This window comes from Cyanistes caeruleus, chromosome 5, assembly GCF_971803275.1.
Source record: "Cyanistes caeruleus chromosome 5, bCyaCae1.hap1.1, whole genome shotgun sequence".
Lineage (NCBI taxonomy): Eukaryota > Metazoa > Chordata > Aves > Passeriformes > Paridae > Cyanistes > Cyanistes caeruleus.
Genome location: NC_141705.1, coordinates 33673123 through 33689806, shown reverse-complemented (window position 1 = coordinate 33689806; position 16684 = coordinate 33673123).

Here is a 16684-nt window from a genome sequence, read left to right as displayed (position 1 = left end):
ATCTGTCTTCTTGATATGTATCTTAAGTAGGCCCTTCACATTTAAAAAGAAAAAACATACATGGACTCTGGTTACTATGATTAATTTGAAAGATCTGGGTATTTTGAAGATTTACCTGGAAATTGTGTAATAATTTGATATATTCCTAAAGAAAAAAATCAGTGAGCATAAATGCAATGCTTTCTAGTAAGGTTCTAAGCCTGTATTAGTGATCACACTTGCACAGCATTCATATGTCCGATTCCCTAATCCCTAAGGATTCACAGGCTAAATCTCCTGAAGAGGTGTAGCCACAGTCAAACCATGAGATTGAATAACCATTAATATGTATGAAATCTGGTGAGGACACCTTTTGGGGTGCACCTGACAAGGAGTGCACACTGTTCATTTCAGTGCAATGCTCAGAGAGGACACTGAAACAACTAATCAGTATGGTTCAGATAGGATACAGTCAGGAGCTGTAACCAGCCGTTTGCTGAATTAATCCACTGCTGCTACATCTTGATCAAAATCTGTGCTTCTGAACGTCACTGTTTCAGTGCACGTGATGTGCAGCAGAACAATTTTTTTTTAGCATACCACAATCCTTTCTGTTCTTTGACAAAACTGATGGGGCAGTTACCTCCTAACCTACTGATGTGAAAACAGTTGGTTGACGTCTTGTAACTGAGTCCAGGATTAGAAACCTAAATTGAATTAATCTCCAGACATGACCTCTGTTTTTAAGAAGCTGATGTTCACTAGAAAAGCTCCTTAAAAACTTTCATTCTTTGAACATAAAAGTTGCTTTCAAGTTAATAATTAAGGCATTTAAAAATAAAGGAGCAGAATGTATTTGATCTAGCTTTTCATATTTTCTAAGTATGCCAAATAAGAGTGCCTTGAATAAAGCTGCTGAATTCAAAAGGTTATGAGTGTGAAGTAAAATAGTGCCATCTGGTTTAGAGGAGGAATTCATGCAAGGTAACACTCAGCCAGAATTACACTGAGAACATAGACCAAAAGTTAGAGACTATGTTTATGTATTTCCTTTTATAAAATAATACTTCTAAAACTTAATAAATATTTTACCTATTAAAAGACAGTGGCAATAATAATTCATGTTTTTCTCCCAAGATTTGCTAATATTTTTGTAGAAATTAGAGAAAGAAAAATATGAGGGGAAAAAAATGAGAGAGCAGAAGGAATTCTTAATTTATGATAAAAATTCTTTTGAGTGTGAAAAAAGATATTTTTTGCAGAAAAGCCTTTGTCAAAGCCAGTGTAATTTGCAGAATTTAAAAAGAATTGTTTACACTTTGGATAAATGCAAATACAACGTTCAGGAAAATTACCTTTGCATTACTTACTTCACTAATTATCTCCAAAGCACCTCTAAAGCATACAATATAATTTAAAATCATGTTAAATGGACAAAAATTGCAAAGTACTTTTCTAAATTTCAGGTGCTAGAACTAACATCTTTGGCATATCTTTATTTACTAAAACTGTGCATATGTCTTGAAACTTTCTCATTACAATAATCACTTCATGTTCATTTGCTAACCCAACTATTTTTTTTTTTTCCATTTTCTCTCTCTTCAGTCTCTCTCTCTAATACACAAACTACATACTGTTTTTTTTAATGCAAAATTATTACTTTTATTATATGCAAGAGAAGTTGATAAGAATGCAAATAGAGAATATTTCCATATAATAACAACAAAGTCCCTAGAACTGATTCTTCACTTTCCTCTGTAAGCAAAGCCTTCAACTAATACTATTTCATGTCCAGTCAGAGTATGATTGCATAGTGGGTATTAATGGCTACAGTGGACAACTGAGGCATTATAAAAGCTCTATCCAATCTCAGAAAATATTGAGAGTATCACATTTTTGCATGCATATTAACAGCTTAGTGGTGGTGTTTATTTATTTCATCGACATTCAGTGTAACTGGAGATTTTCAAGATAGTGTAGGAACTTGTGTTACTGTAGATGCAGTCACTAATCTTATCTCAAGCGTTAAAAAATAATCATCAGTATCCTTTATTCTTTGAATGGAAACATCATTGAACCGTTTTACCAGCAGTGTTTAATTTTTGAAGGTAAATACAGGTAATTTTTACAACCACAAAGATTTTGAAATAAGTCTGTTTGGAGCAGTGTATATAAGAATTTTAAAAAAATCCTAGAAAACATTTAAAATGTGTAAAAAGATAAATGTTAAAAACATAAATCCTCTTCCAATGGACAGAGTATGCAATATTGCATCTTTTGTAAAATAAAGGAACATTCACTGGAACTGATATTAAGTAACATTTATATAAACTACTTTAGGAAATATACACAGGGGTTTATTGGTTGGGGTTTTTTTAGTTTGTGTTTTTTTCATTAAATCTGACTGTGAGAGCAATCTTTATTAAATTTTCTGATTGTAATGGGATATCAGCAAGTGAGATAAGATCAATTTCCTAGAAAATGCATAATGTAGTAATCCAATTTCTCTGAATACTTCAGGAAAAGGAAAGTTAAACACAGTTGTTTAAGTGATATTGACAAGGAAGCAAAACCTCAGCCTTTTTTTTTTTTCTCTTTTTTTCTGGTGGGGGGGTGAATAGAAATAAAAGTCACTCTGTTTCTTTAACTTGCAAGAGTAAAGTATATGTAAATGAACAAAGATCTATTTGTGGACGAAGTTAAGTGTGTGGCTAATCTAAAATAAGTCAAAGGCTATATCAAAATCATCATCATCATAAGAAGCTTTCCACATTGCTGAATGCAGTTCCTTAGTGTTGTCTATTCATCAAGCTTCTGCTAATTCCCCTGTTGGTAGCTCCAGTGACATCTGAAACCACAGCCTTCCTACATCCAAATCAAAAGAAATGAATGTGATGAGCAATGCTACAACTTTCCCTGTCATTATTGTAATTCTTTCCCAACAATAAATTTTCACTTTGTTTAATTGTAAGCCATACTTCTCATTATTGTCTCAATTTTCTCAGCAAAGCATCTGGAGATAGCCATTAATGTTATTACTTTGGTAATTATTGTGTTAAATAACTGCAGAAAAACAATAGCACATAACTGTTTATTATTATAGTTCTGCTGCTATTACACTCCTGTCTGCTATATAAAAACAAAAAAGAACTTGACAGTGTAAATACCCAGGTGACAAAAAAGTTGCTAAAAGAATCATGAATAGAGTAAGGACTTAAAAAATATAATTTTATTTTTCCTTCTTTATTTTATAAGTTGTTTGATATTCAGTAATACATACAGGAAAAAAAAAGCCAACTAGAAAAAGCATGATGAAAATAGAATTTAGAAAATAATGAAAAGATGTGAGAGGAAAAAAAAAGGAGAAAAAATGGAAGTTTGGGCAGAAAGGCTGTTCCAGATCATTGTTCAAAATTTAGAGTTAGTGCAGTATCAAAGGAAAAATCATTGTCTCATAATATCCTGGTAACTGCAAAGCAATCTCTGCAGCTGCTGCTGCTGGTTGCACTCTGCAGCTGATTTCTACAAGAGTACTTTTCCCAAAAGACTGGGAAAACTGTTACTCTGCTACAGAAACAGGCTTACAATACTAACTAAAATGCTTATTACACCACTACCAACATCTTTTCAAGATTAAGCCATTGCAAAGCCCATCTAGTATAAAGTCTCACATTTATTTATTTGTGGGGTGCCTTTTTTTGTTTGGTTGGTTGGCTTTTGTTTTTTTTGGGTTTTTTTTTTGTGCAGGAAGCCTCAGAAGTATTTCAGCTGAGCAGAGCCAAGGGGAGAGAGATCAAACAGGCATTAAGGGACAGGTTGGTGAGTTTGCAGCAAATGCAGGACAGAGGGAGAGAAGGAGGGCGAGTAGCAGGTGCTAATCAGGGCTGATTGAGCACACCTGGGAAGGGCAGATCCCAGCACAGCTCGGGACAGCCCTGAGGCTAGCAGGTCACTTGGGGTTCTGTTTAAGTTTTTTAGATGAGGTCTACTACATTCTGAAAACAAATGAAGCAAAGTAGTAGCATTTCTTAGGAAAACAGGCAGATGATATAGTTACAGATCATCAGTGTTCTGTGGAGACAACTGCAAAATAGAGGGGAATCTCAACTAGCAGAGAAGAAAAGAGAAATTTAGAAAAGGAATTGGAAGACATATGCACCAGATTCTGCTCATTGAAGAACTGTGACCAAACAGGAAAAAACCTCAAACCCTCGATAAGCCTTCATGTTCCCTCATGTAAAGTCAGCTAAAAACACCAGGGCTACACACCTTGTGGCCTAGCAGAAGATGTCCTTTTAGCATCAAAGTATTTCCAAGGTGTAGAGCAGCAGAAGACTAAAGAAAACCTCTGTGATTCTGGAGCTAGAGAGGTGTGGGCCTGGCTGATAAATCCAAGTGCCTTATTAAGCTTAGTAATACAAATTCTGGATAATCTTAGAGGGAGGTTTGCATCCTCCCTCATTTTACCCTGTCTTCCTGTACTAGTCCTGGCAGAGGCGAAGATACTGCTTTTCCAAACTGCAGAAGATCTTGACAAAAAAAGTATGCTGGCAAGTAAGGCATGCCAAGTACAAATGGCTCAAGACAGGAGCATTCTGAACACATTCTTGGCTTTGTGCAGTCTGAGGCTGCTGATGGAGATTCGCACTGAAGTGTTGGGCATGGCAAAGAGGGGAAGTCAGTGTAAGGAGAAAGGTAAGGTGCTCTTAAGTTGTGCTTTCTGCCATAGTGAGTAACTGTTTGCAAGCTTGTTCTGTTAAGCAAACAAATGTTTTGGGAATAGCAAATAACTGTAAATGAGAAGCAGCACCGGCAGATGTGCTGCCAGGTCAGCTACAGAAGCTAAAGTTGATGTTTCTGCAACTTGTGCTGGGCTGTTCTGTGCAATATTCTTAAAATCATAAACGTAGATGTGAATGAGTGGTGTGAGGAGAGCTCTTCCCCAGCTGGGCAACTCTATGAACAGTTCCCTTCTCCTGGATTAGCCAGCTCTGAGCCTTTATGAGTAGATGAAGCATAGGGAGCCTTGCTGCTGTTGATTCTTCAACTGCTATTCTTACCATGCTTTCTTTTATACTTGCACTGCATTAAGCTGTGCTCTGTAACATTCATCCTTCCTTCCAGCTGAAACCTACTCTAGCCCATTTTTTAATGTTGTTGCTTAACTCTTTAATTCTCCTATATTTTTTAGTTTTTCGTACATTTTGGTGTCTTTCTCTCTGAGCACTTTCTCTTACTGTTTATTTCTGCTTCTGCCTCTCCTTCCAGTTCCATCTGTTTAATTTCCCTTCTACTCCCATTTTCCCACATCTCATCTTCTTGTCTTACCTCATTCTATTCTTATTATGTATCTCTCAGTGAGAGTTTGTTAAGGTGAGAAGAAAAAGAATGACACGCTTTGCCAGTTCCGTTCTTAAAGGTCTTCTAATTACTAGCAAACCAGTTGTACTTGCTGAAACAAATTACTAAACCATGCTTTCTCCTGTGACTCACTTGCAATTCACTTTTGTATGAAATGTTAGACTGGTTTATGATATAGTCAAGCCTAAGCAAAGAAATCTGTTTGAAAGCTTGCAAGAATTCTTATTTTTAACAGGAAGCGATGGTTTTGTTGGGCAGAATTTCCAACTGCAGGTTGTTTCAGAATAAGCAGATGTCTCATTCTGGGAAAAGCCACTTGGCCAGCAAATATTTACCTGGTGGGAGAAGGGTGGAGAAAAACCTGAGACACTGAATTAGAAAGCTAACTGTAAACTGGGTGTTTTTTAAAAGGCAGCTTAAGCAATAAAATTAAATACCAATTAATACTGATGTCTATGACTTTGGAAGTTATTAAAAACAAATGGTGGGCACAGAAAGCTGGGTCACACCAATTAGTCTTCCTGTAAGAAATTTTGTTTCAGGCACTTTAAAAAGAAAAATCCACTTTCCAAAGGCATAGGAACTCTTCTGTGAGTGTCAGATAGACGAGAAGTGAAAGAGAAATTTCTTTATATGTTCTTTTTTGATGCTTTTAAAAGATGAACTTTCTTCTTCAGACTCCTGTTTTCCACTAATTATTGCTAACCATACCACTGCTTCTTGTAACCCTGTGTTAAATAACATACTATAGATTTCTAACCTACACAGTAGATTTATTTATTTTTTTTCAGAAGTATTATTTAATTGTCAATACTTAAAAGCTTTATTTTAAAGTAGTGGTGGGCTGCCTTGTTTTTTTTTTGTTTTTTTTAAACAAGTGGGGGAAGGGAGAAGGCTACAGTGATGGTTTCTGTGAGAAGCTGCCCCTGAATCTCAAAGAGCCAATGCTAATCAGCTCCAAGTTGGATCTGCTGAGGGAGGAGTGAGAATATAAGCAAGAAGGAGCTGTGCAGAAGGAGGGACGGGAGGTGCTGCAGGTACCAGAGCAGAGGTTCCCCTGCAGCCTGCAGTCAAGACGACGGTGAGACAGCTGTGCCTCTGCAGCACACAGAGGTCAGGGCTGGAGCAGACATCCTCTTGTAGCCTGTGGTGGAACCCCCCCCAGAGCAGGGGATGCCTGACAGAGTCTCTGTGGGAAACCCATGCTGGAGCAGGCTCTTGACAAACTTTTCAATCCATGGAGAGAACGCCCATTGAAGCAGGCTTCTGGCAGGACTTGTAACATACTGGGGCTTGTCTTGGACGCTTCTTCCTGAAGGACTGCACTCCATGGAAGAGATCTATGCTGGAGCATTTCCTGAGGAACTGCAGCCTGTGGGGAGAATTCATGTTGGAGTAGTTCATAGAGGATTGTCTCCCATGGGAGAGACCCCACAATGGATTGAGGGAAGAGTGTGAGGAGTCCTCCCCCTTAGGAGGAAGCAGTGAGAGAGACAATATGTGACCTTATCTTGTCCCATGAGAATTTAATTCTTTTTTCTTTTTCCTGTCCAGCCAAAGAAGGAAGTGATAGAGCAGCTGTGGTGGGCACCTGGCACCCAGCCAGTGTCAACCCACCACGAGCACTTTAATGGCTCCTGACTTTAGAACTTAACAGATTCTTTTAATTTACGGTCTTTGAAGTCTGGTTCTCTGAAGAGTCATTCTCCTTCTGGGAATGTATTACTGGTTAAAAGGTTCAACCCCAGGAAAAAAAAAACAAGCAATAAACTTGGTCCTTACTGTAGTTCATACACTCTCCGTAGCAGAGGAATACTAAGCAGATGGTGGTTTAGGGGAGAGTGAGGGGGAGAAAAAAGGAAGGGGGTGCACTGTGTTGTGGTATATTATGGTGTGTTTACTGGTGTAGGTGACTTCTAAATTTTATTTGTACCACATTCTGACTAAAGACAAAAAAACCTACCCAAAGACAAGCTGTCTTCCCTCCAAAAAATGAAAAGACTCCAAACAAAAGGCCTCAAAACAAGGAACATCCCAACACAGGGTGATAATATCAATACTACTGGGTGTGCATGCCACTGCTGGTTTCAGTTCCTGCATCTTGATGATTCTGTGCAGTGCACAGATAGGATATGCAGGATATGATAGGATGATATTGCAAAATGATAATACATCTGCCTTAGTGATGTGGTGGGCATACAGTAATGTAAGCTTTGTCCCTGAAGTGCAGGATTTGTTGGGCCAGGTACAGTTCTGTAGTGAGATTTTTGTGCTAATATATGACTTGGGAGTTAATAACCTTCAGGACCTCACTTCTCTTCAGTTTTCTGTATTGTACGAGGGATGTGCTTCCTGTTCCAAGCCTTTTTCTAGACAATGGTTTGTTTAAAAAGTTATGGTTTTCTGTCCAGTTTACTTGATTTTGTTTGTTTAGTTTTAGTTACTCCCATTTACCAATGTATATATTTCCAGAAATACACAAGTTTTTGCCCCGTCATTTCAGGTTCTTCTGTCCCTGTCTTTGAGCTTTTGTGAATGAACTGTGATTGAGGGACTGTATTAAATGAGTAGATGTAAAATTTGGTTGAAGCACAAGGCTTGTATTGAGTCAGAAATACAGTGAAGTTTTCCTTTCAGTGTCCTATCACCTAGGAATGTACTGTTGCTGATATAAATATGATAAATTTTATATGAATAATAAAAAAAAGTTTAACCTCTTTATGATTCACTGTATAAAAACAGACTTCCATAGAACTCTTTCAATGACTCTTATCTGCTTTTACTACTGCTTTTTAGATATAGTTCCTCCTTAAATATTCCTTAAAGCAGTATTTTTTTTCTGCTTTTGTTCTGAAGTGTACTCATACAATTGTTATGGAAAAGGATCTCCCAACAGTATTAAATATCCCTTCAGACAAAATGTGAATTAACATACCATTGATTAACAACTTTCAATTGATATGAATGTACTTGTGCTTATTCTGTTTGATTTTGTGTGTATGTTTTTATAGCAAGTTATGCTCACAAGTAGGTTGCTGGCCAAGAGGTACTGCCAGTAGCAGACATGAAGAAAGGAACTGATTATTCTGTGGTTAATTCTTGTCTTTTACAGTATGTTTCAGGGCTGTCAGAACAGAGTGCTGTGTGCACTTCGGTATCTCGAGCCCTGTCAGCCCTTTATAATTACCAGTCACTGGCAGACACTTCTTCCTGCTCCAGTTTCTCTTGTGCCGGCTCTACCTAGCACAGTGAGCTGAAACTGAGGTGTTTTGTAGCACTACTACATTTAAGCTAAAGTGGAAGGTGTACTTGGCAGGTAGGATGTTTCTCAGTGTGCTCACTTGCTGTAATCTGAAGATTTGCATCTTCCCTGGGTGAGAAAAGTCTTGCTGTTCATGTGGTTGGTGTGGGATTCAGGCCTGTTAAAATAAGATAAAATGAGATTTTTTAAAATTAGATTCCAAATGGCCAAGTTAGTTAAAAGGCCAATAAAATGTAAAAATCAATAAATAGTTTTGATATAGTCAGCGTGAGGTTCTTTTGAAAGTTCCTTCTCATCTCACTCTTCCTCAGTCAGCAAGTGGAGTGTCAATCAATTTTCCTCTTCAGTTTGCCCAAATCTCATAGATATGTTCAGATTTTTCACTTTAACTTTTTTCTTTATGTTGGTTTCTATCCTGGAAATAGTCTGGCCTTTTAATTATAATAACCATTGTTTCAGTATGTTGCAAATGTATGTTTTTGTCTATTAGAGCAATGCATCATTTCCATTTGCCTTGCCAGTCAGTAACTACTTACTGCATCTGTACCAGCACGTTGCAGGTCTTACATTGCACTTGGCATTACACATGATGTGGTGTGTGAGCAATTTGTGATATGACTGTTCAAAAAGAATAAAATGTAGCTCATTACTTGACTGGATATGCTAATAAATAATTGCTGACACCTGATCTCTTCGCTCTTCAAAGCAGACAGACCTCCAATAGTCACACGGTTTCTGTTGCACATTGTCATTAGTTGTGAAAAGCAATTATTTTGGAGGACATAGATTTAAGAAATAAGAGTAAATTCTTACAGTTCAGCCTGTAATTTCCCATAGTTTGGTTTGTATTTCTTACTTGATGAAATGTTATTTTCTGTTTGGAGGAAACTGACCAGTTTTATTTTTTTAGAGTAGTTTTCATTGGTTTTTTTTTTCTTTGTTTTTATCACTAGTAAGTCACAGTGATCAAATATACAGATCAGCTGTAGATTTTTACATAGTATTGAACAGTAAATTCTTATTCTGAAGTTATATATTTGATTTTGTTCTTAAAAGTTATTTTTTGGTTATGCTTTTACCTTGCCTTCTACCTGACTAGAAACAGCCATCCAAATCTGCTTATTTAATTTAAAAAAATATCAAAAGGGAAGAAAACACCTAAGGAACAAAATACACTGATGACTACCTTTTCTCTTTAAACAGAAAGTTCTATAAAATTTATGAAAAATAATTTAAAAATGAAGTAAATAGAGCACTTTTGATTGTTTTTGATCAGATATCCTCAACTTATCAAGAAACTTTTCAGTGAGTTTACCATTATGTTTGGTTTTGTTTTGTTTTTTTTTCTTAAAGGGGAAAGGAAAAATGTAGTATTTAGAGTCAGCATAGTGGATAAATAACAATTACTGCATGGTAAGAAAGAAAATAATTTACAGCCATATGATCTACCTATCTTTTAAACATAGCAGCTTAGAAAATTTAGCTTAAATGAGTGATCATGGGGTTTTTACCCTCCAGTGTATTTGGAGATTATAAAAATTATATTCATCGTTATATAAGCCCTTAGATGTAATGTAAAAAAAGATAATTCTACCTGCAATTCCAAAATCTATGTACAAATCACTATGTACAAATCCTGATATTTACTCAGGAATTTGTTGTAGCTAAGCTTAGTTTTGTCCCTCTGATTGCTTAATGATTAATTCAGTCACCTACAGATACTCAATTTGTGCCTCTGGTTAGTAATGTTATGATTGTCTTTAACATTTGAACTTCAATTAATACTGCCCTTGGTGTAAAACTCATTTTTTTTATGTGAGAGGGAAAACGGGAGTCCAGATGTGGTTTCAGAGAAATTGGGGTGTGTGTATATATATATATATATGTGTGTGTATGTATGTATATACACACACACACATATATATACATATATATATATTTACACACATGCATATATTTTCAGAGGTGCAAACAAATGGTCTTTGATAGCCACAGAGAGTAAACTACAACTTCCATGCCTTAATCAAAGGGTTTGGGAGGGGAAAGAAGGCAAGCTGGAAATGTACTAGTACTATTAATTTTGCAAAGTTTAAACAGTAGTGAATTACAGGTTAGGAGCTGTGGGGTTTGAGGTTTTCATTTTACAGCTCTACACAGAATTGTCACTCTTCAGCATAGTTGTGTTACGTAATGACAAAACAGCCCATGTGATTATCTGAACTGCACAATTTGAGTGGCTGTCACATGTTGGTAGTGAGACTGAATTCAAGCTTACCTTTGAGAAAATCCTAATTGCCCCTGATAGCTGATGTTCCTCTAGCACTTCTGTGTAATTTTTTATTATTTTAAAGATTGTCTAGGCTTTTTATTAGACTGTAATGGAATAAGCCAGTGTGGAACACATTCTGGTTTCCTAATCCTAGTTTAACCATTATCGTACTTTACCATCTATATTATGTATCAGGCCCTTATAAATATATATATACACAATTTAATATTTTAATTAGTATTTTAATTTTTCCATTATTTAATGGAAGTAGGAAATGAACAGAATCAAAGAATTCTGTTGCAGATATTACTAATATCATGGAGAACTAAGGCTATCCTTTCTTAACTCATACATTGAATTACATCTGACTCTTGATTCACAGCTGTGGTTAACTCTTTTAAGTGAGAATATTAAGAACAAACAAACAAACAGAACCAAGCTTTGAGACAGAAACAGTTTATCTTGCATTCTGGCATATCAACATGTTCCGGAACATCCCGTTTTAATGATCTAATGAATCTGGAAACAGGAATCTTTAAATTGTCCAAGTTTTATGATGTAAGTGAAAACTACTGAGTAATATTGGAAAAAAAACCAACATGTGAGTGTATGATGTGATTTGTTACATATTATGTGTTTTCCAACCTGTACAAAAAAAGATGACTTCATGACTTCTATGTTTAAAAAGACTGCTTTGGCATAATATTGGCATTTAAAATACACAAAATGTGATTTCACTTTGGAATTTGTTTCTAGCTTTTCTTGTAGTGAAAAATATAATAAAATAGAGTTTTATTTCATTGCTGAACAATTTCTAACTTTTATTTAATCTTATCATGCAATTTTCCTGACACTTGCCCAAAGTTCTGCTGCTCCAAACTTGGTTGCTGTCTTTTATTCAAAGGTCTCATGGTATAATTTCCTTTTTCCCTGTTTTGATCTGGAGGCCACATGAAGTGAAACCTGCAGTTTTGCCTTAAATAATTTCTTGATAAACCTGCAAATAAGATTTCTGTTGCAGGATATCTGTGTCTCACTTTTAGTATTAAATCTCAGCTTGTATGTAATATGAAATATGTAAAATGCTTGTAGGATTTAGAACAAAACATCATTCTTCTTAAAGAATCATAGAATTTTCCTATGGAGAATTAGGAAATGGAACAATAGTTAAAACTGTGATTTTTTATAAGTGAAAATAGGTATTTACTTTGAAGTATCATAATCTGGAGTGACAACTTTTTATCTGTATATTGCTCCTACAGTTGTACGATCTCAATAGCTAAGGGCACATGGACATGTTTTATTCATTCTACTTTGGCATGTAAGGAGTCACATTAAGAATTCAGAGATAACTTCTGATTTAGAAAGCATCTGTGGACTTAACTACTTTCATGAATCCTAAAGACCTGATATTGTCCATATGTAATACAACTGATGTTTTTTTGTTATTTCACTTGAAATTGATATTTGGAATGGAAGGGAAAATACAAGTAGGATTACCTGTAAGATTGAGCAAATCATAGAAAAAATGCTTTTTGATTTGGCTTTCTGTTTATTTGTTCCTTCTGTTGCAAACACCTTTTTTATGTCAAAATTAAAATATATCAGTGTAGGAAACTATTTTTATGCTATTTAATCACTTGCTGTAGCTGATATATGAGAATGAGCATTGTCAATGTGATCAGGTTTAAATTTTTCTCAGATCTGATACATTTGATAAATCCAGTGGAATAAGTGATAATCTGGAGATACCATAATATTGGTTTCAATGTATTAAAAAGTCAGCAGAGTTATATCTAATGCCTGTCTTTAGTATCTGGTCCTATTTATTTTGCCAGTTATAAGTGAAAGTGTCCATATTGTAAAAATTTGTGTCTGCTGCTGGAGTATTAGAATGTATTAGGGCATATTTTTCATTCCATTATGTTTGGTTTGTGCATGTTCTGAATATTTTTCTATGGTCCCAAGGCAGAATTTGTTGGCTCATTCTGTGACAGTGTCTCCATAAAGACATAAATTCCACTTGTCCTGTGTTTGTGAGTCTTAATTAGTGTGGGGAGGAGAGGGTGGAGAGACATAGACCTTATTGTGGGTATATTTCTTATTTATAGTATGAAAAGATTCTTATTAGCTTTTGCAATTCAAAGTTTATTCTATATTAAATTAATATATTTTTGTTGTTTTGACTTCTTAACAGGCAATAACTTCGAACTATAGCTTCATGCTTTCGTTGAGAACATAGATTCTACTGCCAGGAAATAATAGTAAGTGCTTAGGTGTTCTAATTTCTTTTTAATGAAGAAATTCTCCTTTTAAGTGTTTGATGTTTACCTTAAATGTGTTCCAGGAAGCCATTATTACCACCCACTATATTATTACCACTACTATATTATATTATTACCACTACTATATGCAAGTAGGTTCTCTCAGTGGATCAGATGGCTCTTCCTTAGAATATTTAGTTATCTTTCACAAGAAGGAAAACCCAACTGGAGTAAAGGCTTCTGTTTCAGTTGGCTGTAGTTCTCAGTGTTATGCATGGGCATCATTTTGTTTATGAAATAATTTTTTTCATGTTATTAAAATTATTAGAAACTGAAGTGGAAGAGTTACTATACCTTTAAAGAGAAATTTATTATATTTTATATTTTATATTATACGTTATTATATATTATATTTGAATGGATAATAAGAGACCAGAAAAGCAGAAAATTAATGTTTAGACAGAGAACAAGTCAGTGTTCTGAAAGGTACAAAAGTAGTTCACAATAAGCTATTTTTAGGTTATTGCTTTGGGTTTTTGCAGCTAAGGTTAAAAATAAGCAACTGTATGCCATCAACAATAATTTAAGAAAAAGACTTCATTGTCTTTCATGAAGGCACTGCTCTTCTTAATAGCTTTTAACAGTCTCCATGCAAAACAACGCAGTTGGAAATTGCCGTCCACATTAAGGCTTTATGTCCTTTGTAAATGAATTTTGAACGCATACCTGTTGTAAGATGGAATATAAAAGTAAATTTATATCAGTTGTTGTGTTTAGTACCAAGGGATTGATTTGGGAAGGTTATATCTTTTATTAGCTTCCAGTTTGCCTTCAGTTTTCATTAGGTACTGAGTAAGGATTGTTGGAGGGAGACAGGCAGTCTTGCACTCAGAAGCAGAATGTGCTGCTGCTTGAGGGCTTCTCTGACCTCAGGAGATCATTGCTTGGGGCAATGTCTGATCAAGATCAGAGGAGTAAGCCCTGTAGTATTTCCAGGGGTCTGTAACAATCAGTGTCATTACAAAGCTTTGTTAAGAGTAGTTTTGGTTGTTTCTGAATGTAGTATTAAGTCCCCACCTCTTTTCCTAAATTCATCTCTACCTGTGAGTTCTCAATAACAATTAAACAGTCTTAGACCTCTACAAGCTGTGGTACAACAAACTGAGATCTAATTAAATCCTTTAACAAAGAAATACTCTGAGTATTCTTAAATCAACTTACCTCCAGTGATTTTTTGTGTATGTACAAATTGAAACACATGTTGAATAATTTTTAACTATTCTTTTAAGTAAAGGGGGAGAGTTGGTGATCTTGAAGGGAGAATCAGCTTTAATTTGCAATATGAAGATCTTGGGCTGGGTAGGATGCAGCATTTTAGGAAGCACTTTATAACTTTTCCTTGGTCAATTTCTTTTTATAGGGCTTGTTTTTTAGAGCTTTTTATTTACTGTTAGTGGTCTGATACACTTGAAAGCAGCAGAACTTTTGAAGGATTCTGTATAAATATTTACATAAAGGCAAACTGCATATCTCCTGATCATCATAGAATTGTTTAATTTTTTTTCTGATGACAGTCTTCTCTGTGGAGAAAAATCTACATCACATGATGCTATATTTTGAAGTATGCTGGGGGTGCTCAGGTTTGGGGTTTTTGTTTTTGAGGTTTTTTAAATTGAAATGAGACTGGGGGTGGAGGAACAGTTAAGTGTCTTCTAAAGAAAGCTTGGGATTTAATTTCTAGACAAATTAAGAGGGAAAAATTAGGCTTTCCTTTTAAAGCTTTGTGGCAAACTGCTTTGTTGGTTTGGTTTTATTTTTGCTCAATATCTGCTTTTATTTTTAGCTGGTCAATCTGTCTGTCCCCACATGCTGTGATATTATTGAGCCAACACATATCATTTGTTTCTCAACTAAGCAGTGAGGAAATGTCAAAGAAGGTAGTATCAGCTAGAAGTACACATGATATTTTGTTCCAGCAGAGGGGCAAACAAATTTTAAACCTTCACAGTAGTAGCTTAAGAAAGATCTATTTTCTGCTTAATCACTTGAACTTCTGTCAATTGACTAAAAAGGAGAGGACTCAATTGCTATCACAAATACAATACTGAAATGTTTGTTTTACTACCAGTAAAGAATTAATTAAAAAAAAATAAATATCCTGTTATGCTTTAATATTTTTGGTGGCTTTTCAGGAATATATTCCAATGTTTGAGAGACAGTGCAAAATAATAGGTGGTGAATAAGTAGTGAAGCTATTCTGTCTACTTCTTTTACCAGTTCTGATTGCACCTGGAGGCCCATGTGTACTTTGTCCTGAAAACTCAGCTATTCTAACACATGTTGTTTAAAAAGCCCTTTAGAGAATTGCTCCACAGATTAAGGATATACTTTTATTTGTGTTTTCTGTGTCCAGCTATATTTCTTGCCTTTGTAGAAATACCCTATGGCTTGAAGGAGAGAAAGAACAGCAGACAGCCCATGATCTGGGCATCTCTATAGATGACCATTCTTACGGATACTCATTGTTCCACTGGGGAAGGCTTATTATTAGATGGGATATTGTATTTCCAATACATTACAGAAAACTAAATAGTTGGTTTTGATTGGAGTAATAGCCTTATATTTAAATATGAAGGGAAAGCAGTAGACTATGATGTAATCTAAGTCTCTAAAATCAGGTTAAGTGCCTTCTTGGAAGTTTGATCAGTAAGAGACCTAAAAAAACCAAAAAAAAATTTAATAAGAAAAATAACTATAGTCCCTGGAAAGGGAAACATTAAATTTCAGAATTTGGATAGATACATCATTTGAAAGGATATAATTTATCATTACTTCAGTAAGTTAGTAGAATTAATTAATCCTTTTATTTAATCTTGCATCTCCTGTGCTCTGAAGTTCTGTCCATTCTGATAACAGTTATTAGAATTATTATTTCCCTTTTTTTAATATTTTTGTCCACTTCTCAGGTCTGTTTGTCAAGGTTTGTTTTGTTTGCTCATCCTGAGTCAGAGGATGGGGAAATAACTTGAGTAGGATTTTTTTGTTTCTTTGTATTTTTAAAAGTACTGATTTGTTTACCAACAAAAAATTACGAAGATTACTTCAAGGATGAAGATCTACTAATATGAAAGTCATGGTGTTGACATGAATGTGCTTCTTACATCTCAAAAATATTAGGAAACTGAATAATCCATTAGATGTTTCCAGAGTGGTTTTCTCCTCTGTCTGCCATAGTAACCCATGTATTGTGCTCGTAGAAAAGCCTACCTGATACAGATAGACCCAGAGTACAGCAACCTGAGTCCTTAATTAGAATGCCACTACATTTAAATAAACATTCCTCAATTGCAGTAAATTTTGAGTAATTTTTGAGACCATTTTTTTATTTTACTTTCAGATATAAAGTAATTGGTGTACTCTAATTCACATAGATGAAGGTTTTGTAAAACAGTAACTGAAAAATGTTCTGTAATGCTATTCAACCTTTGAGCTTTGAGATAAGAGTGTGATGCTTTTGGATTTGGTGAGTTTAGACCTTTTTTGCATAAG